This window comes from Erpetoichthys calabaricus, chromosome 9, assembly GCF_900747795.2.
Source record: "Erpetoichthys calabaricus chromosome 9, fErpCal1.3, whole genome shotgun sequence".
Lineage (NCBI taxonomy): Eukaryota > Metazoa > Chordata > Cladistia > Polypteriformes > Polypteridae > Erpetoichthys > Erpetoichthys calabaricus.
In genome coordinates this window covers 48,531,827-48,546,029 of record NC_041402.2, presented here as the reverse complement: position 1 = coordinate 48,546,029, position 14,203 = coordinate 48,531,827, and the positions used below count along the sequence as shown (strand labels likewise).

At 38.4% G+C, this 14,203-nt stretch overlaps 1 protein-coding gene across 2 annotated transcripts in view; it reads left to right on the top strand.

Annotated features, from left to right (window-relative positions):
• Positions 1 to 270: 270 nt before the first annotated feature.
• The window catches only part of mbtps1 (membrane-bound transcription factor peptidase, site 1), a 119,036-nt gene continuing 105,103 nt past the window's right edge, over positions 271 to 14,203 (top strand). The window contains exon 1 of one of the 2 annotated variants that reach the window (XM_051932364.1): positions 271 to 481. The gene's annotated coding sequence lies outside the window, so the exon portion shown is untranslated. Of the gene's footprint in view, positions 493 to 14,203 lie in introns of both variants that reach the window. The other variant, XM_051932365.1, reaches the window with a different exon arrangement.

Sequence of the window (14,203 nt, the reverse complement as noted above, 5' to 3'; positions counted from 1 at the left end):
AAAGTACCCGGATGAAGTTCTTCATTTCCTTAGTTTTCATTGGTACAAAACGGTTTCGATTTACTTGTCGGTTTGTTTTGCTCCCGCCTTCTCAATTTCGTTGAAGTCTTATAGCTACAGTACAGTACTTGAATGCAGTTTCTGGCGTCCGATTGGCCAGTTTCAACAATCAATCATGGTGACATACGTTTATGTTTCTGTAGGCGGGGTTCAGCGGCTGGAAGATTTCTGATTGAGTGTATGATACGTCAGTCATATTTCAGCTGGGCTGCTTTCCACGCCTCCCGCGGCCCAGCTGGGATCAACTGTAATTTTCACCAACAGCCAGTGCGAGACTGGAAGGAAGCGTGGGAGAGACGGGTTGAGACGGAGAAGTTTGGTGGAGAAAAGTTGTTTATTAGCGCTAAATATTTGGGATTCTCCTTGACATTTCCTCAGTTGCATGTGCTTGCTATGTTCGGAAGACAGTGAAGATGAGAAGGTAACGTGAACGTATCCATAAGTTGCCCCCCACCCCCACTTTTTTGCGTGCGGGGAAATGTGTAAACATCCGTGGCCTGCGACTTGATGCTCACTCGCAGACTCCAGGGGCTCTCCACCTACGCATGGGATTTTTTTTTTTTGTGGGATTCTAGTTTATTACTTAGTGGTGCCCAGAGAATCGTGATGTTGTTTGAGATAGAAGGCATAACGTCTACGGCCTTGATGGGTGAAGGCATCAATTTTAACGTCCAGTTGACTACATAGCTGCAGAATTAACACTATATTAGTAACGTTAGTCGGTGAGATTAAAAACACGCGGGGCTTGTTATTAGTTAATTGCTTCTTTTCGACGAACAGCTGTTTTTCAGTTTCCCGACAACCTTAAATTTACAGTCAGCTTTACTTAACCTGCACAGATCGGTTGTTTTCAGTGAGCCTTCCCCCCCTGTTTTCCATACACCATGCTGCTATTAAAGCTGCGTCAGTTTGTAGTAAGTAATCGGAGAAGTCCAAGCTGTACGAGGCAGACAGGGCGATTAATTAATGGAAGGTGTTACATCCTCCATATTGCAATAAAATGCATACATGTGGGAATAACTCCATCGATTTACCTTTACGTTTTCTCCTTGGGAACACTTGAATCTGTTTGATGGCAATGGCTTTATGTAATTTTTGTTCACTTATTCTTTTGCACGCTAATGAAAGAGTCGCCGTTCCACTTCCTGCTACAGGTTTAGCTGCACAGTTGTGAAAGTGATTACCGGGTGAGCAGGATGTTTTGTCAAGGGACCTTAAGATCCTGGAGCTGGAGAACGAGTTGTCTGTAGAACTTAGAGATCTTCCACCAAGCTAAAATGTAAACAGACTGCCTTGTTTTAGCGAATACATGAAAAATACTCTGCATTCCTTAGTCTTAGTATATGCCTTTTAATCACTTTCTGTTGTTGTTGGTGTGGAGCACGTACTGTTGGAACTGGTCAATGGAGTAATACCTACTCGGAGATGGACACATTGTAAATGAATATGGTGGTCTGCCGGGATACTAGCTTCGCAAACAAGTGTAGTTTACTTGTAAAGTATTGCGGCACACAAGTGCATAGCACTCAATCTTCTATTGCGGTATGAACACAATCGCCATCCTGGAAGAGAATATTTTAGTTAATAGATAATTTTTAAAGGATTATGAATTGTTGATTTGTGTACTTTTGTTTTCCAATGTATAAAAAAGTATTTTATCAAAAATGACCAGACCACTACATTAATATTCTATTGTCAAATTGTGTTTTCAAATCTAAATTAGACCCCACAAATTGATTTCTGTGTCAAAATCAGCACCACTTGGACCTTCAGTATTATTATGTGGAGCAATATGCCTTTAACCGTATCATAAACCTTTAGTTTAGCACAGCCAGTAATTTACTTATGCATATATCTGCATTGAAGTATGGGCTAATAGTATACCACAGAGGGAGGTGTTATTATTATTATTTTTTTTTTGTTAGAAACCCCCAGAGTACATTTTGCCCTTTCTGTAACTGCATAGGAACAGATCTCTTTGTAATGGAATATAGCTCTGTGATTTCACAAGGTTAATGGCCATTTCCTAAGGCAGAACACTTCAAGGTTTGTGACGGGAGCATTGTTGCAATATTGAAACCATGATATGTGTGATCAACAAGCTACTGAATATTTTAGGCCATTTTCTCAGCTCTAGTAACGCCTGTCCGTTGAAAAGACTTACCTGCTGCATTGGTGGACATTTTTGTTTCCATGTTGCTTATTTCACTAAATGACTCCACACTGCATTAGCATCTGACTGCTGTAGCAAACAGTCTGATGTCACTGCAATATTTTACTTTTCAGTCCTGAAATGAGTTTTGCCTGAAAACAAAGGACCATGGTTATATGTTGTTTCCAGATACTTTTTGCATACAACACACTGCATTATCTGACTCGGTTGTGATGCTGTGCCATTCCTGCAGTCATTGCTACATTGTAGAGCATCGTCTCTGTATTTTATATCCTGAAAAAGTTCATCCAGCATGTTTGAAGATGCATTTTCTGATTATATTTGTAATAATGCTTCATTTAAATACGGTTCTTTTCACTTGTATCTGATATTGACACAATAGTGGAACGGTTTGCTGAGTCCTTTTGATCTTTTTTTTTTTTTTTTTTTATCCATAACATATTGTGTGTTCATTCTTGCCTTATTTACTTAGTGGTGATCAAGATATAGACATGATGCCCAATTTCGCTATATTGGTTGGTAGTGGGTTTGTGCATGTGTGATGGAATTTACAGGTGCCTGGTGCACTCTAAGCTGCCTTTACAAGAGTTACCCAGTTAAGATTGTACTTGAAGAACTGGGTCTTTTGTTTTTATCATTGTTTTTGATTGTGAACATACTTCATGGATTAGAGATTTGAAATATATGGTAGCCTGTTGGAATTTGTGAGTTGATCATTTGGTTGTCCAGAATTAAAAATTGGTAGTTCGAGGTGGCCAGGCTGCTGATTTGGCCACCCCTTCTTCCTCAGACTGCCACTAGTTGGGTAGTTGTTTACATTTATAGCTAGCACAGCATTATTATTTAAGTATTTGGAGATGCAAAAAACATTAACAAAAATGTTCATGTTCAACATGAGATTGCCATTTTCATCAAATATGTTGGAGCTCATATTTACACTTACTAGATTGTCTCCTGGCATTACAGTGGCTGGTTCCAGGAGCAGCAGCCCTGGGTTGGAGTCCTTACTCATGTACGGTCTTAATGAAGTACACATGTTGTTTCTGTGTCTGAGTTTTTCTCCAGGTACTGTGGTCTCCTCCCACATGCCAGAGGTCTATCCTAGGCTGGCTGGTGGCTCAAAACTGAATGGGTGCTCCCAGGGTTGGTTTTTGCCTTGTGCAAAGTCCTGCCAGGATAGGCTTCAGCTCATGTGACTCTGACAGCACAGGTCTGAAATTTTAAACACAAAAAAATTGTTTTAATTTTGAAGTTATTTTTATTGTATTCAATAACACAATGAAAATATATCATTAAAATGTTTTCATCACATCAAATTTAGGTACAAAATTGGAAAAAAGTAAATATATAACAAATTACATGATTTATTCATGCATACATTGCTGTTCTAAATGTATTTAACATGAAAATATTTAGGCAATCTAATATTTTTAAACATAATTGTAAAGAAAACAATAATGCATATTCATTGAATTACATACAGCTTCTTTAGTGTTTTGTCACTTTTTAGTTTTCTTGATCCAAATCTTCATTTGGTGGCCTGTTGTTTGTACACCTTTTCTGGTGCATACCTATGATTCATCCAGCAGTAGTCTGCTATCATACTGACATCCCAATGTCCCTCGTACCTTCTTTCCAAGTCTTGAAGGTATCTTCCCCCCTTCACTCAGACTTGTGTTGCAACCCAGTTCCTTCACATAATTAACACATTTTTATGAGTTTCTTTATAATTTGAGTCTTGTTAGCTAAAACAAATGACTTCTATGAATGATACCCAAACATCTTGTTCCAGGTTGTTCATTGCACCATCAGATTTTGCATCAAAAGCAGTTTTCTAATATCAGGTTTGGCAAAAATGCCCTCTTTCAGTTTACCCTCAGACAATCTTGGAAATATTCTGCAGATATACATAAAACGGGCTTAATCTTTTTATAGGGCTTTGACAGACTGCTTCATCAAGCCAAGTTTAGTATAAAGCGATGGTAGCAGCACTTTATCTGGGACACCCATGCTATGACCTTATTATTGAATAAAATAACTTTTCCATTAAGCGTGGATTTTAATTGGTTTGGCTTTAATATTTTATAATAATATCATTAAAATAAAATATTTATATTTAATTATGGTGTAAAGCTTATAATTGACAGCTGAAAGAATGTTTTGTGAAGAAATGTTATGTGATGGAGTAAAATAGTCTTCATTTTTTAATCGAGCCCTGAAAATATATAAAAATCATAAATAATCAAAACAATTTTTTTCAATGTATGCCTTTGTAATGAATAAATGGTTGGTCAGGGACAGATGTGTTAAAAAAAATTGAGTTTAAAAAAAACCAACCAGATGTCTATGTTTAAGCTAGTACTGGGCGGTATACTGGTTCATACCGAAAACCGTTTTTTATTTTTGTTATGATATGGATTTTTCTTATTCTGTAACACCGGTTTAAATTGCCTAAACAACGTTTGGAACGTGGCGCAGCTGGAAACAGTTTAAGGGGGGGACCTTTTTCCACTGCTACATCGCTAAACAGATACAATGGAGTATATGCGTTAGTGGAAGTGTTGCGCGGGGGCTCTTTTTCACTGCTACACCGCTAAATAGGCATGCAACGGAGTACTTGCGGTAGTACATGTGCGGTAAAAATGGACAGAGAACATTCTGAAACTGAAGCTGTAGCAGATGATAAAGTTGAACATGATGACATAGAAGATCTTTTGCCGAAAAAAAGGAGTCACGTCCGTTGCCTGGAGATACTTTGGTTTTAAAAGGTCGGATGTGGACCATTATGTTCAAATCTGAATACTGTTTCTATACTACTGGATAATACTGCAAGCCAAGTTGTACTTGTTTTTTTTTTTTTATCAATACGGTGTAATGTACCTGGGTGCTGTGTAATAGTGTGACGACATGTTGACTTTATTCTCGACATTTCTACTTGATTCTCACCATTTATGTCAAGATTAAAGTCGACATGTTGACTTTATTCTCGTAATTTGTCATTAAAGTAGAACATCATAAGCTAAACTTCATCGTAAAATGAATCTTTTATTTACTAGATTTTCTCAAACCCTGTCATAAGTTATGTAGCACATTAAATGCTTTGTGTTAAGTATTCCCCTAGCCATGTTAAATCGGTACATGCTTCTTAAACTGACTTCTTGTACTGAGGAGGCGCCGGCAGCGATCGTCGCACAGAATACATTCACTTCATGATATTCCTGCTCCCTGAACATTTAGAATGCTAAGATAAATACTTGATATAATTTTCATGATGAAATGCACTAAAGCATGTATTAATCATGTGGGGGCACGGTGGCGTGGAGGTTGCACTGCTGCCTTGCAGCAAGGGGGTCTCGGGTGTACCCTGCCTTGAATTTGCATGTTTTTCTGGTGTGTTCACTCGGCGTGTTTCAGTTTCCTTTCAAAGTCATTTAGGATGTGGGGTTTTGTTATGCTATATTGACCCTGCCAGTGTATGTTTTGCTCGTATTCACCCTGTGATGTGCTGGCGTTCAGGATTTGCTCCTGCCTCGCACACAATGCTTGTTGGGATGGACGCAACCCTGAATGGATGGCATAATTAAACATGTATGCCGAAGATTTTTTTAAAGTTCTGAACACTCCGGGGTCTAAGTTTATTACTAGTTTTAATTTCACAAAGACGTTTATCAAGGGAGCAGCACTACCGCGACACCACCGTCCATGTTTAATACCTGCTTTAATACATTTCATCCTGAAAATATCAAGTATATATCTTTAGCATTCTACATTTTCAGAGAGCAGGGATATCATGAAGTGAATGTATTCTGTACGGTGATCGCTGCCAGCGCCTCCTGTTAGTGCGGAGGAAGTCAGTTTAAGAAGCGTGCAGTGATTAACAACTGGGTTGGGGAACACAACACAAAGCATTTAATGTGCTACATTAACTTATGATGGGGTTTGAGAAAATCTAGTAAATTAAACATTGATATTAGGATGAAGTTTAATTTACGACATTTTACTTTAATTATAAAATAAACTATGAGAATAAAGCGGAAATGTCGACTTTAATCTCGACATAAACGGCGAGAATAAAGTGGAAATGTCAACTTTAATCTCGACATAAATGGCGAGAATAAAGTGGAAATGTCAACTTTAATCTCGACATAAATGGCGAGAATAAAGTGGAAATGTCGACTTTAATCTTGACATAAGCGTCAAGATTAAAGTGGAAATATCGAGAATAAAGTCAACATGTCAACTTTTTTCTCGACATATAGTTTTTTTTTTTTTTTTTTTTCTTCCGTGTCCGTATTTTTTTTCTTCACTGTGGCCCTAATACGATTTTGTGGGGCTATACCACAAATAGCATTATAAATGCAAGTTGCAGTTGTATTATTTATGTATATAGCTTAGCTTGAAGCAAGGTCCATATTAATGCAATTTGCCTAAATGATGGTTCAGTTGGTAAAGATGTCATCACCAAGTTGCACTTGTTTTATTTTATTTTAATTTGGTGAATACTGTGTAATGCACCTGGGCTTGAAGTCTTGAAGTAATGGTATTATTACTGAAGTTGCACTATTATTTACTAGGGGGCTCCGCCCCCTGCTCGCTTCGCTCGCCAACCCCTGGTGTTGGGAAATTACAAAGAGCGTGATGTATGAATGAGATATAGCATAGTGTGATGTTTGGCACAGTGTAAAGGTTTATTGGAAAATTTCTTTGTAAACAACATTAGTAGTAAAGATGGTGTCTTGTCCTTGAATGAGTTTTCTTTGGCATGGAGCATTTATAGATAGATAGATAGATAGATAGATAGATAGATACTTTATTAATCCCAATGGGAAATTCACATTCTTCAGCAGCAGCATACTGATACAATACACGGAGCTGCTGAAAAGGCTGCCACTCACGGCGGCGCCGGATGCAATGACCTTAACTTTAACGTCAGATGAACGTCGAAGTTGTGAGAAGGCCACATAAAGTTGTCCATGTCCAAAAACGGGCTCAGATAGGTAGATGCCAACCTTGTGCATGGTTTGTCCTTGTGATTTGTTGATGGTCATGGCAAAGGCAGGTTTAATGGGGAATTGTTTCCGTTTAAGTTTAAAAGGTAATTCCAGGTCAGAACTTGTAAGGTCAATTTTAGGAATTAGAACAGTATTGTTAGCATGTGATCCTGTAAGAACTGTTGCTTGAATAACATTGTGTGTTATGGTGTAGACGACTAAACGTGTACCATTGCATAAACTCTGTTTAGTGTTAAGGTTTCTTAATAGCATGATTATTGTTCCGTTTTTTAAGGTTAAGACTGTGTTGTGGTAATCCGGCTGGGTTAATAGTGTTCAAATATGCTAAGGGGAAATTAAGTTGGTCATTGTCGTCATCAGAGTCAACTTTGTCAGAGCTTAGAAAGAGGTGTGACTCTCCAGGAAGTAATGAAATGACCTGGTTATTAATGTGATCAACAGTAATATTTTTTGGACATAATATACTTCGTTGTGTTAAAAGGGGCATTTGGTCTAATGAGACCGCTGTTCCAAATATCTCTGTAAGTAAGTCGTCGCAGATGAAGGGTTGAGGAATTGTAATAATATCTGGGTGAAGTCCATCTGTATTGGTGAGTGTACAATGTTCTAGTTGTAATAACCAATTGTTATATTCGGGATCTGGAAATCGCATGTTTTGTACCAAGTGTATCTTTAGAAAGCAATGCCAATTGTTCGCATAACATTTTTTGTTCCGCGGTTTTAGAAGCTTGCCGAGGTGAATTTTTTTTTTTGATGCGGGTTCGTGTTTGTGGTCCCGTTACTCGAGCCGTCTAGTTTTGTATCCGTGATCGTGAATTGATGACTTGTTTGATCTTTATCGTTAGGAATATGGATAAGTAATAAGTAGGATCGAACTCACTGTTAATATGCGGACTGTTCGTTTCTTCGTATTATCACCAATCAGGTCTCGCGCCTGTATATGTATTGTAGTTCGGTCTCGTGTTGTTTATATGACGTCGTCGCGTATTTTAAGGTGGACTGAATAATAGCTGAGCACATGGCATGTGGAGCAATAGGTAAGCACTGTCTAAAATGTACTCCTAATAAAAGTACCTTTCCTCCAAAGGGAATATTATTATTCATCAACGCAATGCCAATTGTCCGCGTATTTTAAGGTGGACTGAACAATAGCTGAGCGCATTGTAAGTGGAGTAATAGTTAAGCACTGTCTAAAATCTCCTCCTAATAAAAGTACCTTTCCCACAAAGGGAATATTATTATTCATCAACGTTTGTAGAAGTTTATCAATGGTGTTGAGTAAGTGACTGGATGCCATTGTACATTCATCTATAATTAATAGTGTGGCAAGACGGATGTCACGTGCATTGTTACTGTGCATTGTCATAGTGGATACCGATGTTTCTGTGATTGGGACCGGTATTTGGAATAAGGAGTGACATGTGTTTTTGGAGCCGAGACATTTTTTCTTCCGCGGTTTCAGAAGCGCTTTGTAGGTGCCGACGTGATTTGTGCATATTTGCGTTCTTGATTTGTTTCAGGGCGCACTGTTCCAATGCGATGTAATATTTGTCCACATACGCGAAAGCAGTATGGGTCATTGCCTTTTGGTGACCTGATATTTACTCCGGTAGATGCAAAATCAAATGAACTATTATAGGATGTAATGCAGTTCATAAAGTTTTTACTTTCAGGTACTTCGTTAGTTAGAAGCTTCTGTAGATATGCAGGATATGAATGTAAAGGAGGCAGTGTAATTTGACTTTTTTGACAACAACGTGTAAATTCATTACTTGTATTGCCATTTGTTTCTTCAGGGAAGTTAAGTGAATGACAATGATTGCAAATGACATTCATTAATCCCAATGAATTTTCATGAAAGTGGACTTATTATTGAACGCGCTGTCAGCTAACTGGCGCAATCGTTAGTGTGGTCGTGGGTCTGAATCGTCCTTTTTGTGTACGTTTCGCGTGCTATGTCCGTAGTCTGTCCCGTTTCGTGTCCAATGGGCTTTGTGTGGTGCTCGCGGCTTGTTTTTTTTTTTGTGTGCTGGTGGCTTGTTGCCTGAGTTTTTATTTCTGTTAGTGGAGGGGGTGTTTGTGTGTGTCGTGGGGCTGAATCGTCCTTTTTGTGTGCGAACCGTTTCGTGTGCTATGTGTGCCTGCGTGTGACTCCTTTGTTTTTGGTGTCCTAGGGGCGCGTGGCCTCATTTCTTATTTCAGTTACTGGAGGGGGGCTTTGGGTGTCGTGGGTGTCAATCCTCTTCTTTGTGTGTGTCCCGTTTCGTGTGCAATGGTTTCGTGCGTTTACGTTGCATTCCATCCGGCCGGTTTCCGTTGCTTGGGCTGGGGTGGGATTTGTGGGGCGCCTGCGCAGTACGTCTTTTGTGGCCACGGCCCATGGCCGGATGTCCCTGCGTCCATCCGGTTTAGCATTCTCAGTTAGTAATATGGATTATTATTTATTAGTTTAAATATTATGCAGTTTAATGATGGTAAAGTTGTTTAAAAAGTCACTTTAATGTGTCAGTGGACAGAAATTGTTAACATTAACAGAAAGTGTAGTTGGTTTACAAAAAATATTTACTATTTATTCCTTTTCTAAGACATGTTCAGCGTAATACAACTTTTGACAAGCACCTCTGGATAGTTTACTAAGTCTAAATGACTCTTTGGATGGTTGAAAATATGTTGTCAAAATTTTAGTTTAAGTTGTTTGCAAAATTTGTTCAATAAAAAGGTTTTACATTTTGACTGCAACTGTCATGCAGTGTGATTCCTTCTCTTCATTAGTTCCACCGCCTTGAAAACTATCACTTTATGGGGCCATGCAAACCTGTATTAATACTTGTGTGCACATTAAAATGTTTTTTTTGTACAATTCTCATGACAGTGGAATAGGTTATTTTCAGCCAGTCTACTGCAGTAATTGCAGTGAAAAATGTGGTTAACATCCACTCATGCATGGGAAAAAAATACAGTTGAATACTGTGAAACCGGTATAATTTTGAAAAATACCATGATATAGAATTTTGGTCATACCGCCCAGCACTAGTTTAAGCATTGCAAAACATACAATGTTCTTTGTAATGTTGAATGCAAAATACAACACTAATGCTCAGTGTATCATAGCAGTTAGTCTATCATTCAGATTTGTTTTTGGTTATTCTTGACATGCTGCTTTACTGCAAGATTTTCAGTTAACTAGTTAAACAAATAAATTACCAAGCCTTTGAAACTTGGAATTACATGTTATAGTTTTTAGTATTATCTGCTTACTGCTGGATTGTGGTATTTATTTATTTATTTAAATATTATATGGTCTATAAAATATATTCATGGAGATGTTTTCACATTTTATTGTTACTCTAAATTGAATCAAGTGAATTGCTCTGTGGTGCTGATGGTGTGTTTTTGTAATGTGCTTATGCCATTCATGGTGTTTATCCTCTTGGTGGAAAAGCTCAGTTTTGGTCCTGTCACACTTTCTTCCTGCTGCCTTCAGAGTTTCCCACGTGCCTTCTATCAAACTCTAGCCAAGGTGTCACACGCAGTTTTTCTCTTTGCCGCTCTCTCGTTAAGCTGCAGTTGGTGAGGCACCTGGAGAACACTTGCTGTCTGCACAGTCTCACCAGTCTCCGTCACTGGAGCTTGTAACTCCTTCAGTCTTCTGTTTGGTCTCTTGGTGGCCTCCCTTGTCTACTTCTTGCATGATCACTCAGCTTTTGTGCATGGCCTGCTTTAGGCAGATTTCCAGCTGTGCAATTCTCTTTCCATTTCTTAATGATAGACTTAACTGGACTTCAACGGACATTCGGTTACTTGGATATTTTCTTGTCTCCATCCCTTGACTTGTTTTCAGTCAACTTTTCAAGGAGTTACCTGGACTGTTCTTTTGTCTTTAGTGTTTAGGTTAGTTCAGGGGTGGGCAAATTCATTCCTGGAGGACCGCAGTGGCTGCGGGTTTTTGTTCCAACCCAGTTGCTTAATTAGAAAACAATCCTTGCCAATAATTACATTTTATGGCTTGTTAGTGCTTTAACTCTGCTATGTCAAGTCATTCTCATATCCTAGATTTTTTTTTCCATTCTAAGGATATCATCCAAATACTTTGAAGTGTAAAACGGATGGGTAATTCTCAATCCTTCACTTTTTTCTCTTCTCTTTCCTTCCAAGTATTTATTTAAACCAAATAGTGCACGATAAATACACACAGGTGTAAAGGGTAACAAGCAAAATGGATAACTGCTGGTTTCTTTTGTCATTTGCATCTTATTGCTAATAAGGAGAATTTAAAAACCAAGAATGCAGCTCTTTAAGACTTAAATAAGCAATAAGGGTTCATAATCTTAACGAGGGAGATAACTAAAATGAAGCAGAAGTGTTTCTCGAGCAATAAGTGCTTCTTATTAAGCAATTGGGTTGGAACAAAAACATGCAGCCACTGCGGCCCTCCAGGAATGAATTTGCCCACCCCTGGGTTAGTTCATTATACTCGCTTGTCACAAACTGGACCTTCCAGATGAGGTGTATTTATGCTCCAAAAGCCTCCAATTGAAACCACTTGACTAAAGAGTGGTGATCTCCTTGTAATCGAGTAATTTTTATAGGCTTTGTAGACCCATATATTTGCTGCAGTGTGGTTGGAATTTTTTTGTAGGGTCAATCGTTATTCTGATTAGTCATCCATTCAATGTAAATACCAGTTCTTGTCATATTATGGCTGTAAAAAAAGTACTAAATACAGTTAGGTCCATAAATATTTAGACAGAGACAACTTTTTTCTAATTTTGTTTCTGTACATTACCACAATGAATTTTAAATGAAACAACTCAGATGCAGTTGAAGTGCAGACGTTTAGCTTTAATTCAGTGGGGTGAACAAAACGATTGCATAAAAATGTGAGGCAACTAAAGCATTTTTTAACACAATCCCTTCATTTCAGGGGCTCAAAAAGTAATTGGACAATTGATTCAAAGGCTATTTCATGGGCAGGTGTGGGCAAGTCAGTCGTTATGTCATCATCAATTAAGCAGATAAAGGGCCTGGAGTTGATTTGAGGTGTGGTGCTTGCATGTGGAAGATTTTGCTGTGAATAGACAACATGCAGTCAAAGGAGCTCTCCATGCAGGTGAAAGAAGCCATCCTTAAGCTGCGAAAACAGAAAAAACCCATCTGAGAAATTGCTACAATATTACGAGTGGCAAAATCTACAGTTTGGTACATCCTGAGAAGGAAATTAAGCACTGGTGAACTCAGCAACACAAAAAGACCTGGATGTCCACAGAAGACAACAGTGGTGGATGATCACAGAATTATTTCCATGGTGAAGAGAAACCCCTTCACAACAGCCAACCAAATGAACAACACTCTCCAGGGGGTAGGCGTATCGATATCCAAGTCTACCATAAAGAGAAGACTGCATGAAAGTAAATACAGAGGGTGCACTGCAAGGTGCAAGCCACTCATAAGCCTCAAGAATAGAAAGGCTAGATTGGACATTGCTAAAGAACATCTAAGAAAAGCCATCACAGTTCTGGAAAAACATTCTTTGGACAGATGAAACCAAGATCAACCTCTACCAGAATGATGGCAAGAAAAAAGTATGGAGAAGGCGTGGAACAGCTCATTATCCAAAGCATACCACATCATCTGTAAAACACGGTGGAGGCAGTGTGATGGCTTGGTCGTGCATGGCTGCCAGTGGCACTGGGACACTAGTGTTTATTGATGATGTGACACAGGACAGAAGCAACCGAATGAATTCTGAGATGTTCAGAGACATACGGTCTGCTCAAATCCAGCTAAATGCAGTCAAATTGATTGGGTGGCGTTTCATGATACAGATGGACAATGACCCAAAACATACAGCCAAAGCAACCCAGGAGTTTATTAAAGCAAAGAAGTGGAAAATTCTTGAATGGCCAAGTCAGTCACCTGATATTAACCCAATTGAGCATGCATTTCACTTGTTGAAGACTAAACTTTGGACAGAAAGGCCCACAAACAAACAGCAACTGAAAGCCGCTGCAGTAAAGACCTGGCAGAGCATTGAAAAGGAGGAAACCCAGCATCTGGTGATGTCCAGGAGTTCAAGACTTCAGGCTGTCATTGCCAGCAAAGAGTTTTCAACCAAGTATTAGAAATGAACATTTTATTTCCAGTTATTTAATTTGTCCAATTACTTTTGAGCCCCTGAAATGAAGGGATTGTGTTAAAAAAATGCTTTAGTTGCCTCACATTTTTATGCAATCGTTTTGTTCACCCCACTGAATTAAAGCTGAAAGTCTGCACTTCAACTGCATCTGAGTTGTTTCATTTAAGATTAATTGTGGTAATGTACAGAACCAAAATTAGAAAAAAGTTGTGTCTGTCCAAATATTTATGGACCTAACTGTACATTTTATTCATATAGCGCCTTTCCCTTATTAGATACCAGTTCTTGTTACATTTGCAATGGCTGTGAAAAAGAGCTTAACAGTTTTTCAAACCACTGACATAATAATATCATGGAAGTGCTGTGCAAGTCTAAGCAGGTTTTCTAGAAAATGCTGTATGCCATTACAAAAAAGGCATGAAATAGAACATGTAATTTTGAGCATATAGATAAGATACTTAAAAGTTGTGTTTACTTTTCCAGCGATGTTAAAGAAGCTTTTAGGATAGCTTGAAGATGGCCCATTTGTGAGAATGGTTTGATTGTTATAAGTAACAATGTTTTCTTGTTAATTAGTTCATATAATTCTATAATGATGCCAGTTTGGAAAGTGGTATATTGCATGGTATAGTATAATATATATGTATTAAAGTTGCATAATGATGGACTTAATATTTTGGGGGAAGTTAATCTTCCTTCATTCTACTGTAATGCTATGCTCATGTTTTGGAAGCTTACAAATGAGAGCAGATGATTCAGTCTGGCAGTCATATTTGGCCAACTCATTTCTGAGCCCTCCTAATACTTTATAGATACTTTTTT